The 12,962-nt window shown below is 39.3% G+C and overlaps 1 protein-coding gene across 6 annotated transcripts in view; it reads left to right on the forward strand.

Annotated features, from left to right (window-relative positions):
- The window catches only part of EXTL3 (exostosin like glycosyltransferase 3), a 62,564-nt gene that overhangs the window by 9,460 nt on the left and 40,142 nt on the right, over window positions 1-12,962 (forward strand). For 3 of the 6 annotated variants that reach the window (XM_070480635.1, XM_020893104.2, XM_020893102.2), the window contains exon 2: window positions 12,070-12,161. The gene's annotated coding sequence lies outside the window, so the exon portion shown is untranslated. Of the gene's footprint in view, window positions 1-2,549; window positions 2,604-6,105; window positions 6,187-12,069; window positions 12,162-12,962 lie in introns of those variants that run through there. The other 3 variants (XM_070480634.1, XM_020893101.2, XM_020893103.2) reach the window with 2 other exon arrangements.

Genomic DNA, 12,962 nt, shown 5'->3' on the forward strand with positions numbered 1-12,962 from the left:
CTGCCTGCTTGATGGGCCTGTGTACTGACTACTACATGCGCAGACACACAGGTAGGTCATTCACTCTGAGCACATTGTTTTCTTGTTTTGTTTAGCAGATAAATCATTGGAATAGAGAGTTGACTTTAGGTTTGGAATAGTATTACCGTGTGTGTTAATTACAGCTCTCATTACCCGTGTACAGCAGAGCTGTAGTAATCTGGGTAATTCAAAAATAATTTATGCATGCTGTGTCTGTGATTTGTGTTCCCTGAATTAACGTCACAGGCAGTTTATCTTAAATGGGTCAGACACTAGTGAGTGTGGGCCTTAGAGTAACTCTGCTTTGAATCCAAGTTTTACTCAGTATAGATGCCCTTGGGCAAATTTCCTAACCTCTGTGCTTTGGTTTCCTCGTGTACATTATGGGAACACTAGTAGTACGTGTTTCATAAGATTGTCATGAAGATTACGTGTGTGAAGGAACACAGTAGGTCTAACCTAGCATACAGTAGACATTCAATAGATGTTCATTGTTACCACAGGTATTTAATAGATTAAAGTCAGTTGAAGGTTTCATTCGGGAACATCTGGAAAAGTGTCTAGGTTCTTGCACCAGTCTGCCTCCATACGTTTCAGATAAAACGCATAACTGCAGCCCAAGTGGAACCAGCTGTTTATTCCCTTCTTCTCTCCCTGCTGTTTTTTTTCTTTTTTTCCTCTCTCCATTGAGTGTTTTGCTTTAGCTCAGTTTAGTGTTGTTTTTTTTTTCTTAAATGAAGAAAATTATACAGCTTTGTTGAAAGATATTAAAGAAGACCTAAATGAACAGAGAGAGATGCCAGGTCCATGATAGGAAGTTTCAATATCAGAGTATTTTAGTTGTAAAAGAAGAGAAGTCTAGTCAGTAGGATGGTTATTTTATCAGCAGACTCTCGAAAGCAGGGCCCTCATCGCTGGTAATGTTCCCACTGAGACGGAAGGAGTGTTAGAGGGGAAGGCAGTCACAGAGGAGGTGGCACCAGTAGGCTCAGGTGTAGGGGGGAGGCGGGGAAAGGACAAGACAAGCTCGTGTGGAATTCGGACTGAGAACTCGAAGCCCAACTAACTCCTCAGCATGTGTCCTGGACCTTTGACTTGAGTTACTTACCATTTCAGCTTCCAAGAATGTAACTGGTTTCAAGCCTCCCAGTGAATGGCTAACAGATGAAGAATTCCCATTTATTAGCAAAAAAAGTTTTAGTTAAGGGAAAGACTAAAAATTTACGGCATTGGCAGTGATCTGAATGATAAATGTCTGTACACAATATTTTGAGCTTTTCCCTCTTTCCTGGGAGAAGACACTGACGTAACCTCCTTATACTCAGAGATGTACCCTTGCTGCCATTGGAACATTGAGGGGTAGATGTCTGTGTTGCTGACCATTGGAGAAGGGAGATCAATATTAGGTAAATTTCATAGTCTCCCAATCAGGGGGTGCTAGTTGAAGCTGTTGTCAAACTCCAGTAAATAAAGATAGGGAAAGAGAGAAGAGGACAAGGGATAAACCCCCGAGGACAGACTGTACTTAAGGAGTGGTGAAAGGTACCAGAGGATGAGCTGTTGAGGCGGAGAACCAGGAGAATGGATGAGTAAGTTATATAAAATACAAATTAACTTAATATAAGACACTGGGGCAGGGATGAAGATGACAAAACTGTTTGATAGGAGAAATAAAGGTGTGACTAAATGGAGAGAATGAACGTTGATGCTTCTGGATAAGATCAACAATGTTAACACCTCCCTACCTACGAGCGATGTATGAATAATTTAATTCTTTTTATATATTACTGAATTCCGTGCACTATTATTTGTTCAGTATTTTTGTCTTATATTCATGAGAGAGATGTATCTGTCGTTTTCGTTTTTGGTGCTTTCTTTGGTTTGGGTATCAGGGTTGTTAAGATAGACTGGGAGGTGTCCCCCCACTCCGGAAGAGATTGTATATAATCATTATATTGGGTTGGCCAATAAGATGCTGTGGAAACACTGCAATGATGTAAAGTAATTAGCCTCCAACTAATAAAAATAAATGGAAAAAAAAATGCTGTGGAAAAACCTAAAGGAACTTTTTGGCCAACCCAGTACTTTAAACACTTGGCAGAAATTCTCCAGTGGAAGCCTTTGGGGCTGGACATTTCTTTTGGGGGACACTTCTTTTGTAATTTTAAAATTACAAAGTCAATTTGTTTAATAGTTGTAGGACTAATTATTTCCTATTGGGTGAGTTGTGGCAGTTTGTGTTTTTTGAGGCATTGGTCCATTTTGTCTGAGTTGTCAAACTTACGTGTGTTGTTCCTAGTCTTCCTTTATTATCCTTTTGATGCCTGCAGGATTTGTGTGATATCCTGTTTCATTCCCATTGTTGGTGATTTGTATCTCTTTTCCTTCTTTGTCAGTCTTGAGCAGGTTTGTCAAAATTGTTGACAATTGTTTTATTGAATATTGTCTTTATGTTTTTGATTTCATTGATTTGTCCTCTTTATTATTCCTTTCCTTCTGCTTACTTTGAGTTTATTTTGTTCTCGTAGGTTCTTGAAGTAGGAGCTCAGGTTATTGATCTGAAATATTCCCTCTTTTCTAACGTAAGTATCACCATCTATAATATCTTATTTCATCCCCACAATAACCCTGGAGGTATGTAGGGATTTTCAGTATCACTTTAAGGAGGAAATTATGTAATATTCTTAAAATCTCAAAGCTGAGTTCTGAACCAGAGATTCTGGCTGCAGGTCCAGATGGCCTGCAAGCCTCCTCCTAGCTGTGAAAGTCTCTCCTTTTATTTTTCAGTGTTTCATTTCCCTTGAACTAAGACTTCATAGGCTCTAAATCTCAAACTTGTTTGAAAATGAAAATGTAAACTAAGACTTTCAACTAGTATAATTATTTATTGAGCAGTGACCTGGTAAGCAGAACTATGTGGTATTTTGTAAAGAGGTTTTAAAAGTGGTGAGAAAAACAGTTTTTACATCCAGCTGGAGAGAAACAAATTGCTTAGATGAAACTAAGGAACAGTTGAAGTTCGGCAGGAGAGTGATATGGACAACCGACTGTTGTGGCTAGAAAAACACTTTCAGAGGTAGAAAATTTGGCAAAACAGGTGAACTGATAGTGTATGAAATGAGAAGCACAGATACTTAATAAGCACAGATTATTTGCCCTCCAGTAATAAAGGGTAAATCAAAACAGGAGAATGACATTTTATCAAACTTTTTTTTTTTAATAGCATTCAGTTGGATTTATTCAGTTAATTGTTTATTTATTTTTATTTATTTTTAATTTTTATAAAAAAATTTTTTTTCCATTTATTTTTATTAGTTGGAGGCTAATTACTTTACAATATTGTAGTGGTTTTTGCCATACATTGACATGAATCAGCCATGGATTTACATGTGTTCCCCATCCCGATCCCCCGTCCTGCCTCCCTCTCCATCCCATGCTCTGGGTCTTCCCAGTGCACCAGCCCTGAGCACTTGTCTCATGCATCCAACCTGGGCTGGTGATCTGTTTCACCCTTGATAGTGTACTTGTTTCAATGCTGTTTGTTCGGTTAATTAATGCTTAACTGCAGCAACAGACGCAGAAATCTTAGTGGCCTGAGATAACCAAAGTTTCTCACTCTTTCCCATTCAAGTGACTATCTCCAGTGGTGACCCAGAGCTCTGGGTTGCTTTTAATCTCGCCTCTCCGTAGTTGTAGAGTTTTTTGCTTTCAGTCTTTCAAGTAGTTGGGGGAAGAAGAATCCACTAAGAGCCTTGTACAGGAAATGATTCCTTGCTTCTTCTCACGTTCCCTTTGGCAAGAACTAGTCTTCTGATTCCAGCCAAACTGTAAGTCAGAGAGGGAAATGGAGGGGAGCAGATCCATACTTGTGGAGTAAGAACTGTCTCTGTCACACCATGACTGGTTGGCTCTTGGGAAATAGATGCCCTCTGTGTTGTTGCTGGGAGGATAAATGGCCATCTTTCTAGCAGACAGTAATTTTTAAAATAAGATATTCTTGCACTGACCCATGTTAAATTTTTTTTTCTGAGGAGCTACCCGTGGATGTGTGCTACAAGAATAGTTGTTATAGCTTTGATTATAATGAAAAATTGAAAACAAATGTCTAACAAAAAGAGGACTGGTTAAACAAATTATGATGTTTCTGTCCTCAGTTATTGACCGTCATATGGTATAGCATGTAATGATATGGGTCATTAGACTGTTCTTGTTATAAGTGGGAACAGTCAGATTACAGAAAAGAACATATGTCCCATTTTTGTAAGCATGTTTATTCATGCATAGACTAAAGACTGGAGGAGGTCTCTGGTTTTGGCACAATAGCAGACTAATATAAAGTCCTTGCTACACAATGCATATTTTGCTTTCAGGAAAGAAATTCTCATTAAAATTAAAAAGTGGAGTGGGGGCAGGAGAGGTTGGGGATTGAAAAAGCATCTGATGAACAGTCTGATGCTGTAGTCTCTTAGGGTGTTTGCCAGTTTTGGTAACTTGCAGTTTAGTTCCCACAGAAATAAGAGACAGAGCCTTGTGCCTGTGAGTGTCAGACTGAGACACCAGATGAGAGTAGATCTTCAAAAGGTTGAACATTCACTATAGGAATGGGTAGACTGGAAAAAAATAAAGTCTCTGTTAGCAAGATCCAGAACTGGCTGGGGAAGGGAGTATTCACTGAGAACTCAGAACCATTTTCCCTTCATATGGGTTTTGTGTTCAAATTTACATTTACTTGGCTTCTAGGAGACTCTCCAGACTGAGAGATCGACATAAAAAGCAGCCCAAAGCTGATGATAATAGAATCAGCAGACAGAAGAAACTCAGCACATGAAGGGCAGGAACACGTGAGAAAGAGTAGGTGCTATCATAAAAATAAGGCAGATTTTAAAAAAGGAGCCAACAGAATTTCTGGAAATGTAAAATAGTCACTGAAACCAAAACCTGGTGGTTTTGATAAACAACCCCTTAGGTACAAAAGAGAGAATTAATGAGTTAGATCAAGAGTTGGCCAACTGTGGCTTGTGGGCTAAATTTTGGTTGTGGTTTGTTTTTGTACAGCCTGCATGTTAAGAATGGTTTTTATATTTTTAAAGGACATAAAAAAGAGACAAATGAAAGTATTCTACTTCGACTGGATGTGGCTCCCAAAGCCTAGTATGTTTACTCTCTGGCTCTTTACCAAAAGCATTTCCTGACCCCTCAACTGCGTAGATAACGAGGACATTTCCAGATGGTAGCACAAAGGATAAAAGAATACAGGGGAAAGGTTTAAAGACATGGAGAATGGAATGAGGAGGTCTGACATATGTCATACGTTCAAAAGGAGAGAATGAAATGACAGGCCCTATACAAAGAGTTAATGACTAAACAAACAAACAAATAATGATTGAACATCTTCTAGAATAATGAAAGACATGCATCTTAAGAACCAAAAAGTTTGAGTGCTGAGCATCCCACTCACCTTCCACTCCTGCCCCCTGCTCCAGATTCCACATGTAGACATAGCAGAACTCCAAAGCTGAAGAGATCTTAAATACAGCCAGCATGAAGAGTCAGGTTATCCATGAGGTACAATAGTTCGACATCTCACTTCTCAGCAACAATAATAGAATCCAGAGGATTCTTCAGTTGGTGGAAAAGAGTTATTACCCTAGACTGGTGCATGCGATTGGATCATTATTTAGGATTTAGGGTGAAATAAAGTATTTCACATAAAATTTACCACCAACAGACTCTTGACTGGAGGAACTGCTTTAGGAAAAAGAAAATAACCAGAGGGAAGGAATGAAATGTAAAAAGGAGTGGAGCTCTGAATAAGGAGCGTGGTAAATAACGTGGGTGAATCTAAACAAGCACAAGTTGCACTAATGATAGTAAGGGCGAATGTGGAGCGAGTAGAAGCATGGTGGAGCTACAATATCAGTCAGTATTGATGCACAGTCAAGAGAGGTCATCATAGGTAAAGTTGTTCAGTTGCTAAGTCGTGTCTGACTCTCTGTGACCCCATGGACTGTAGCCCACCAGGCTCCCCGTCCATGGGATTTCCCAGGTAAGAATACTGGAGTGGGGTGCCATTTCCTTCTCCAGGGGATCTTCCTGACCTAGGGATCAAACTCAATGGCGGATGGATTCTTTACCACTGAGCCACCAGGGAAGCTCCAGTCATAGGTAAGGATCTTTTGTTAATTGAGAAGAGGGACAAAATACTAGAGATAATGTTAAACTTTCAACTAAAGTCATAAATTGAATATATAACTTACAGACTGGTAGAGGGTTTAAAAAACACAACAAACTTATCAACTAAAAGTCAGGAAAGAGATGGGGAATAGAAAAAAGTGATAAATAAACCCCCTTCAAAAAAGATTGTTAGTAAATCTTAATGTATCACAAAAGTATAAGTAGATCAAACACTATAGTTTAAAGTCAAAGGTTGTTAAATTGGAGTTCTATTAAAAGAATGAAATCTTGTTCTCAAGTGTTTCTAAGAGGCACCTAAAATACAAGGAAAGACATGGAAAGTTTGCTGGGAAAAGAATGGAAAAAGTTAAGCTAGGTAACTATTAGCTGAGAGCTGAGTGTCTGACCAAGTGGCAGGCAGTACCCAAATATCCATCGAGAGAGTTCAGTGGATAAACAAAGTGGCAGCATATACCTACCATGGAATATTATTCAGCCAAAAAGAAGGATGAAGTTCTGTGCTGCAACATAGATGAACGATGAAACACGCTAAGTGAAATAAGTGCATTCCATAAGGACAGATATTCTATGATACTCCTTACATGAATATTTAGAAAAGGCAAGTTCATAGAGACAGTAAAGTAGAGATTACCAGGGGCTGGGATTGATTATGTTCTTTGCAGCCAAAGATGGAGAAGCTTTATATGGTCAGCAAAAGCAAGACTGGGAGCTGACTGTGGCTCAGATCATGAACTCCTTATTGCCAAATTCAGACTTAAATTGAAGAAAGGAGGGGAAACCACTAGACCATGCAGGTATGACCGAAATCAAATCCCTTACAGTTATACAGTGGAAGTGACAAATAGATTCAAGGGATTAGATCTGATAGACAGAGTGCCTGAAGAACTATGGATGGAGGTTTGTGACATTGTACATGAGGCAGTGATCAAGACCATCCCCAAGAAAAAGAAATGAAAAAAGGCAAAATGGTTGTCTGAGGAGGCCTTCCAAATAGCTGTGAAAAGAAGCAAGTGAAAGGCAAACGAGAAAAGGAAAGATACACTCATTTGAATGCAGAGTTCCAAAGAATAGCAAGGAGAGATAAGAAAGCCCTCCTCAGTGATCAATGCAAAGAAATAGAGGAAAACAATAGAATGGGAAGGACTAGAGATCTCTTCAAGAAAATTAGAGATACCAGGGGAACATTACATGCAAAGATGAGCACAATAAAGGACAGAAATGGTCTGGACCTAACAGAAGCAGAAGATATTAAGAAGAGGTGGCAAGAATACACAGAACTACACAAAAAAGATCTTCACGACCCAGATAATCATGGTGGTGTGATCACTCACCTAGAGCCAGACATCCTGAAATGCAAAGTCAAGTGGGCCTTAGGAAGCATCACTACGAACAAAGCTAGTGGATGTGATGGAATTCCAGCTGAGCTATTTCAAATCCTAAAAGATGATGTTGTGAAAGTGCTGTACTCAATATGCCAGCAAATTTGGAAAACTCAGCAGTGGCCACAGGACTGGAAAAGGTCAGCCTTCATTCCAATCCCAAAGAAAGGCAATGCCAAAGACTGCTCAAACTACTGCACAGTTGCACTCATCTCACACACTAGCAAAGTAATGCTCAAATTCTCCAAGCCAGGCTTCAACAGTACATGAACCATGAACTTCCAGATGTTCAAGCTGGATTTAGAAAAGGCAGAAGAACCAGAGACCAAATTGCCAACATCCGTTGGATCATAGAAAAAGCAAGAGAGTTTCAGAGGAACAGCTGCTTTATTGACTATGCCAAAGCCTTTAACTGTGTGGATCAAAACAAACTGGAAAATTCTTAAAGAGATGGGAATACAAGAGCACCTGACCTACCTCCTGAGAAATCGGTATGCAGGTCAAGAAGCAACAGTTAGAACCAGACATGGAACAACAGACTGGTTCCAAATCGGGAAAGTAATACTTCAAGGCTGTATATTGTCACCCTGCTTATTTAACTTATATGCAGAGTACATCATGAGAAATGCTGGGCTGGATGAAGCACAAGCTGGAATCAAGATTACCGGGAGAAATATCAATAACCTAAGATATGCAGATGACACCACTGATGCGGATGACACCACACTTACGGCAGAAAGTGAAAAAGAACTAAAGAGCCTTTTGATGAACATGGAAGAGGAGAGTGAAAAAGTTGGCTTAAAACTCAACATTCAGAAAACTAAGATCATGGCATCTGATCCCATCACTTCGTGGCAAATAGATGGGGAAACAATGGAAATAGTGACAGACTTTATTTTGGGGGGCTCCAAGATCACTGCAGATGGTGACTGCAGCCATGAAATTAAAAGACACTTGCTCCTTTGAAGAAAAGCTATGACCAGCCTGGGCAGCATATTAAAAAGCAGAGACATTACTCTGCCAACAAAGGTCCATCTAGTCAAAGCTATGGTTTTTCCAGTATTCATGTATGGATATGAGAGTTGGACTATAAAGAAAGCTGAGCACAGAAGAATTGATGCTTTTGAACTGTGGTGTTGGAGAAGACTTGAGAGTCCCTTAGACTGCAAGGAGATCCACCCAGTCCATCCTAAAGGAGATCAGTCCTGGGTGTTCATTGGAAGGACTGATGTTGTAGCTGAAACTCCAATACTTTGGCCACCTGATGCAAAGAACTGCGTCATTGGAAAAGACTCTGATGCTGGGAAAGATTGAAGGTGAGAGGAGAAGGGTACGACAGAGGATGAGATGGTTGGATGGCATCACCGACTCAATGGACTTGAGTTTGAGTAAACTCCGGGAGTTGGTGATGGACAGGGAGGCCTGGCGTGCTGCCTTCTGCAGGGTTGCAAAAAGTCGAATGCGACTGAGTGACTGAACTGAACTGAACTGAAGGGGGAACAGGGAGGTGAGTTATTGCCTCCTGGTTGTAGTTTCTGCTTGAGGTGATGGAAAACTTTTGGAAATGGTAATGATGGTTGTACAACATTTTGACTGTAATTAATGCTGCAGGCTATACTCTTTAAAAATAATTAAGATGGCAGTTTTATGTTGTATATGTTTTATCACAACAACAAAAGTTTTTTAAAAGCTGAGTGACTGATACTAATATCGGTCAGAGTAAACTTTAAGGCAAAAAGTATTTCTAGGGATAATGAGAATCTGTACATAATTATATTCCTTCTGACTGCCTGACAGAAAATGTGCCATCTTTTGGGAAAATTGTATTTACTACTATGTTTATAGTACTTTTAAACAGTGTCCAGCACACAATAAAAAAATTCTAAGATTGCAAAGAAACAGGTAAACAGGATGTACAATCAAGAGAAAAATAGTAGAATAAAGTCTACAGGTGCCCCAGACAGTAAAAATTAGATAAGGAATTTTATTCTTATAAATATGCTAAAGAAAATAGAAGAGGAGATGGAAAAAATAAATAGATGAGGAATTTCAATAGAGAAATGGAATCTCTAACAAAGGACTTAATGGACATTCCAGAACTGAAATGTATAATACCTGAATTTAAGAATTTATTGGGTGGAATTAACCTTTAACCAGATATAGCACAAAAATGGTGTGGTGAACTGAAAATCAGATCAGTTGCAATTATTCAAGCTAAAGCATTATTAGATGAAAAAAATACTGAGTAATGCAGTTACTGATTCGTTACTCTGATTCAGAGTAATGCACAGGATAAACTGATGGGGAATTGAGATTAGGCATAATGGTTTGTTATGGTCCAGTATTAGGGTGAAGACAGTAGAATAAAAGGAAGGGATAAATGCACACATTGTAAATTATTATTATAAATATATTATTACCATAATAATTATTATAAAAAGGAATGGATACAGTTTGGCAGATCTAAAAATAACTCCAGGACTTGTAGCCAATAGTAGACTATAAAACTGAGATTCTGTGTAGGGTGATTTTTACTCACTATCTAATATTTGTAACAATCCTGAACATGAGTGTTTTACTTATGAAAAAACTGCAGCTCATTATGGTTAAGTGACCATCTAAGAGCTTGCTAAGCTGTGATTTGATCCAGGTCTGGCCAGGAGGTCTGTACTCTTTCCTGTATATCACATTGTTTCTAGTTTGCAAAAGGGGAAGAATGTAGCATCATGGGCAGATTTGAAAGTTTGTGGAAAGAGGGAATATTTGGAATCATGAAGTGGCCATGGTGTGTCCTAGAGGAGGTAGCCTTGTTGATCAGCCACTAAATCGTGTCCGACTCTCTGCGACCCCACGGACAGCAGCACGTCAGGCTTCCCTGTCCTTCACTATCTCCCAGAGTTTGGTCAGATTCTTGTCCATTGAGTCAGTGATGTCATCCAACCATCTCATTCTCTGTCGCCTCCTTCGGGAGCTGGAAATGCTGGTCTGCTAGTGCAGAGCAGAAAGGCTAGGGTGGGAGTAGTAGCTTTGGGGGTTGAAGCCTTCTGAATGGATGGATTCATTACCAGATTATGTCAGAAGCCTTGGGGGGCACTTTTTGTATGAGGTAGGCCCACCAGTGGTGCCAGCAAAGCAGAAAGGGACGAGTCAGGGAGACGGGTGGAATAGAGAATACAGTGTCACGGGCAACCAAGGGAACGTTGAGAATTTGTAGAGCGGGAAAGTGATCGGTGATATCATTCATTTATTTAACAGATGTTTACAGAGATGCTAACCATGTGATACAGCAGTGCTCCAGGCAGACAAGGTTCCTACCCATAAGAATGAAGTTTTGTTGGGAAAGATAGGTAATACTGTATAGTCCATGGGATCGCAAAGAGTCAGACACAACTGAGCGACTTTCACTTTCAGGAGCTAGTTATGAAGGTCCTGGCAGTGCAGTGGGAGAGCCATGGTCTCACTCAGATTTTAAGACGATGCTTCTGGTTGCTGCGTGTAGAATGCATCGTAGGGTGCAGGCTGACAAGCTGGGCATTCAGTGCTGTGGCAGATGACAGAATCAGTGAGGCGTGTGTATTGCATGTGAAGTTACATTGATAAGGAGACTGCTCCTGATCAGTGTTTCATGGGACATTTATTTCTAGATCCTAGTACCTTCATTGTCATGTTCCAGAGAATGGCAGGAGAGATTCTAAGTGTTTTTGGTTTTCTTCTGTGCTTGAAATGATGGATTTAGCTGTTTGGGAAAGAATGTTGATGCTTCAGAGCACTCATGACACTTTTGCCTAATTCCAGTAAAAGAGATGGAACTTTATGGGGACAGAAATTTTAGAGTCAATGTTGAATTACTGGTTTCCATCAGGACATTTGTTTCTTTTTCCAGTTCTGTTCACTGTAAGTTGGTGGTGCTAGCAATAGGAGATTGTGTAGTCAGTCTCCAGATAACTTTTTAAAGACATTTTGTTTAGACTTTGTATAGTTTATTTTTGAGTTTTAATATGAAAAATGTTAAACACATAAAAAGCAGACCCGCGTGACTCCCTATCATTCAGTGTCAACAGCAGTCTGGTCATGACTAATCTTGTTTCACTGATTCCCCAGAGTTCTCACCATCACCCTTGTCCTATTTATTTTTAAGCAAATTCCAGATAAATCATCTGTAAATATCTCAGTATATACTTCTAAAAGGTAAGGACTTTTCTACATTTTAGTGTTTTGGTTTCTTCCCTCATGGAGCACATAAACAGGTAACCATATAGCTGGATGGTTTGCCTTTGAGAGTGCCAATTTATGCTTATTGTCCAAGTGTATTTATTGATAGGACCCCTTTTCACTTAAAATACTGTCTCCATTTGAACAATAAATTCTATGATTGCCTTGTATACATGAGAAGCCTTTTCATAGTGGACAGTAAATAAATTCTTCAGTATTGAGTGTTTTCCTAATTGCTTGTCACCTCTCTGTCTTCTATCAGGAGAGCAAGCCCTGGAGTTCACTCCTTCAGGAGATGATCCACCGAAGTGCAGTGCTACGTGAGTCAGAGAGAGGAGGGACCTGAGCCACATGGTAAGAAGGGGCTGGAGCAGCCGAGTTGCCTGGATTATGCCATTTTTTTTCCCTCCACCCCAGTCTTTCTTTGTTAGGATTTGCTCAAAAAACGCAGAGCACATTTTTTAATTTTGAAAACAAAAAAGGAGATTTCTAACATTTGAATTAAAAGGATAATACTTTAGAAATATTGACCTACATGAATATTTGGTAAGCTGCTAAACTAAATTACCCAAGTTTAGGTTTTTTCCATGATTGATTATTATTTGGGTTTTGTTGTCCTTATCTCATGGTCTACTTACTCAGACCTCTTAGTAACATTGTCATCACTTTCTGTTTTTATCTAAAAGGATAGATGACTCTATCAGACATTTAATAGTTATACATGGTTAGCAAAGGTGGAAGCTAGAGAGTGAGCATCCATAAAATACCCCTCATTTTACACTGTCTTGCGGTAGTATCCTTGCTGTTTGTCTGTGTCTTTTTAGTAGTTCCCTGAGGTCAAAGATTATTTTACATCCTGGCTTCTCCCACGGTTATACTTAGCATGTCTTAGACATGAAAAGAGTATGATGAATACTCTTTGGAGGAAATGAATGAAGGAAATTGGGGGTATTTTTGGCACAGAACATTATAAATATACTTCTAGATGTACTGAAATTGAGGAGAAAGCAAGTGCAAAACTTTTATAACTTGTGATAGTAAAGTTTGGTAAGAGAAAAGGACTGGGAATGCTGGTTCAAGATTTACTCACCTAAAATATTGTCCTTTATTTTCATAGCAACACAATGTATTGTTATCTCCACACATTTATCTCTG

This window comes from Odocoileus virginianus, chromosome 18 (assembly GCF_023699985.2).
Source record: "Odocoileus virginianus isolate 20LAN1187 ecotype Illinois chromosome 18, Ovbor_1.2, whole genome shotgun sequence".
Taxonomy (NCBI): domain Eukaryota; kingdom Metazoa; phylum Chordata; class Mammalia; order Artiodactyla; family Cervidae; genus Odocoileus; species Odocoileus virginianus.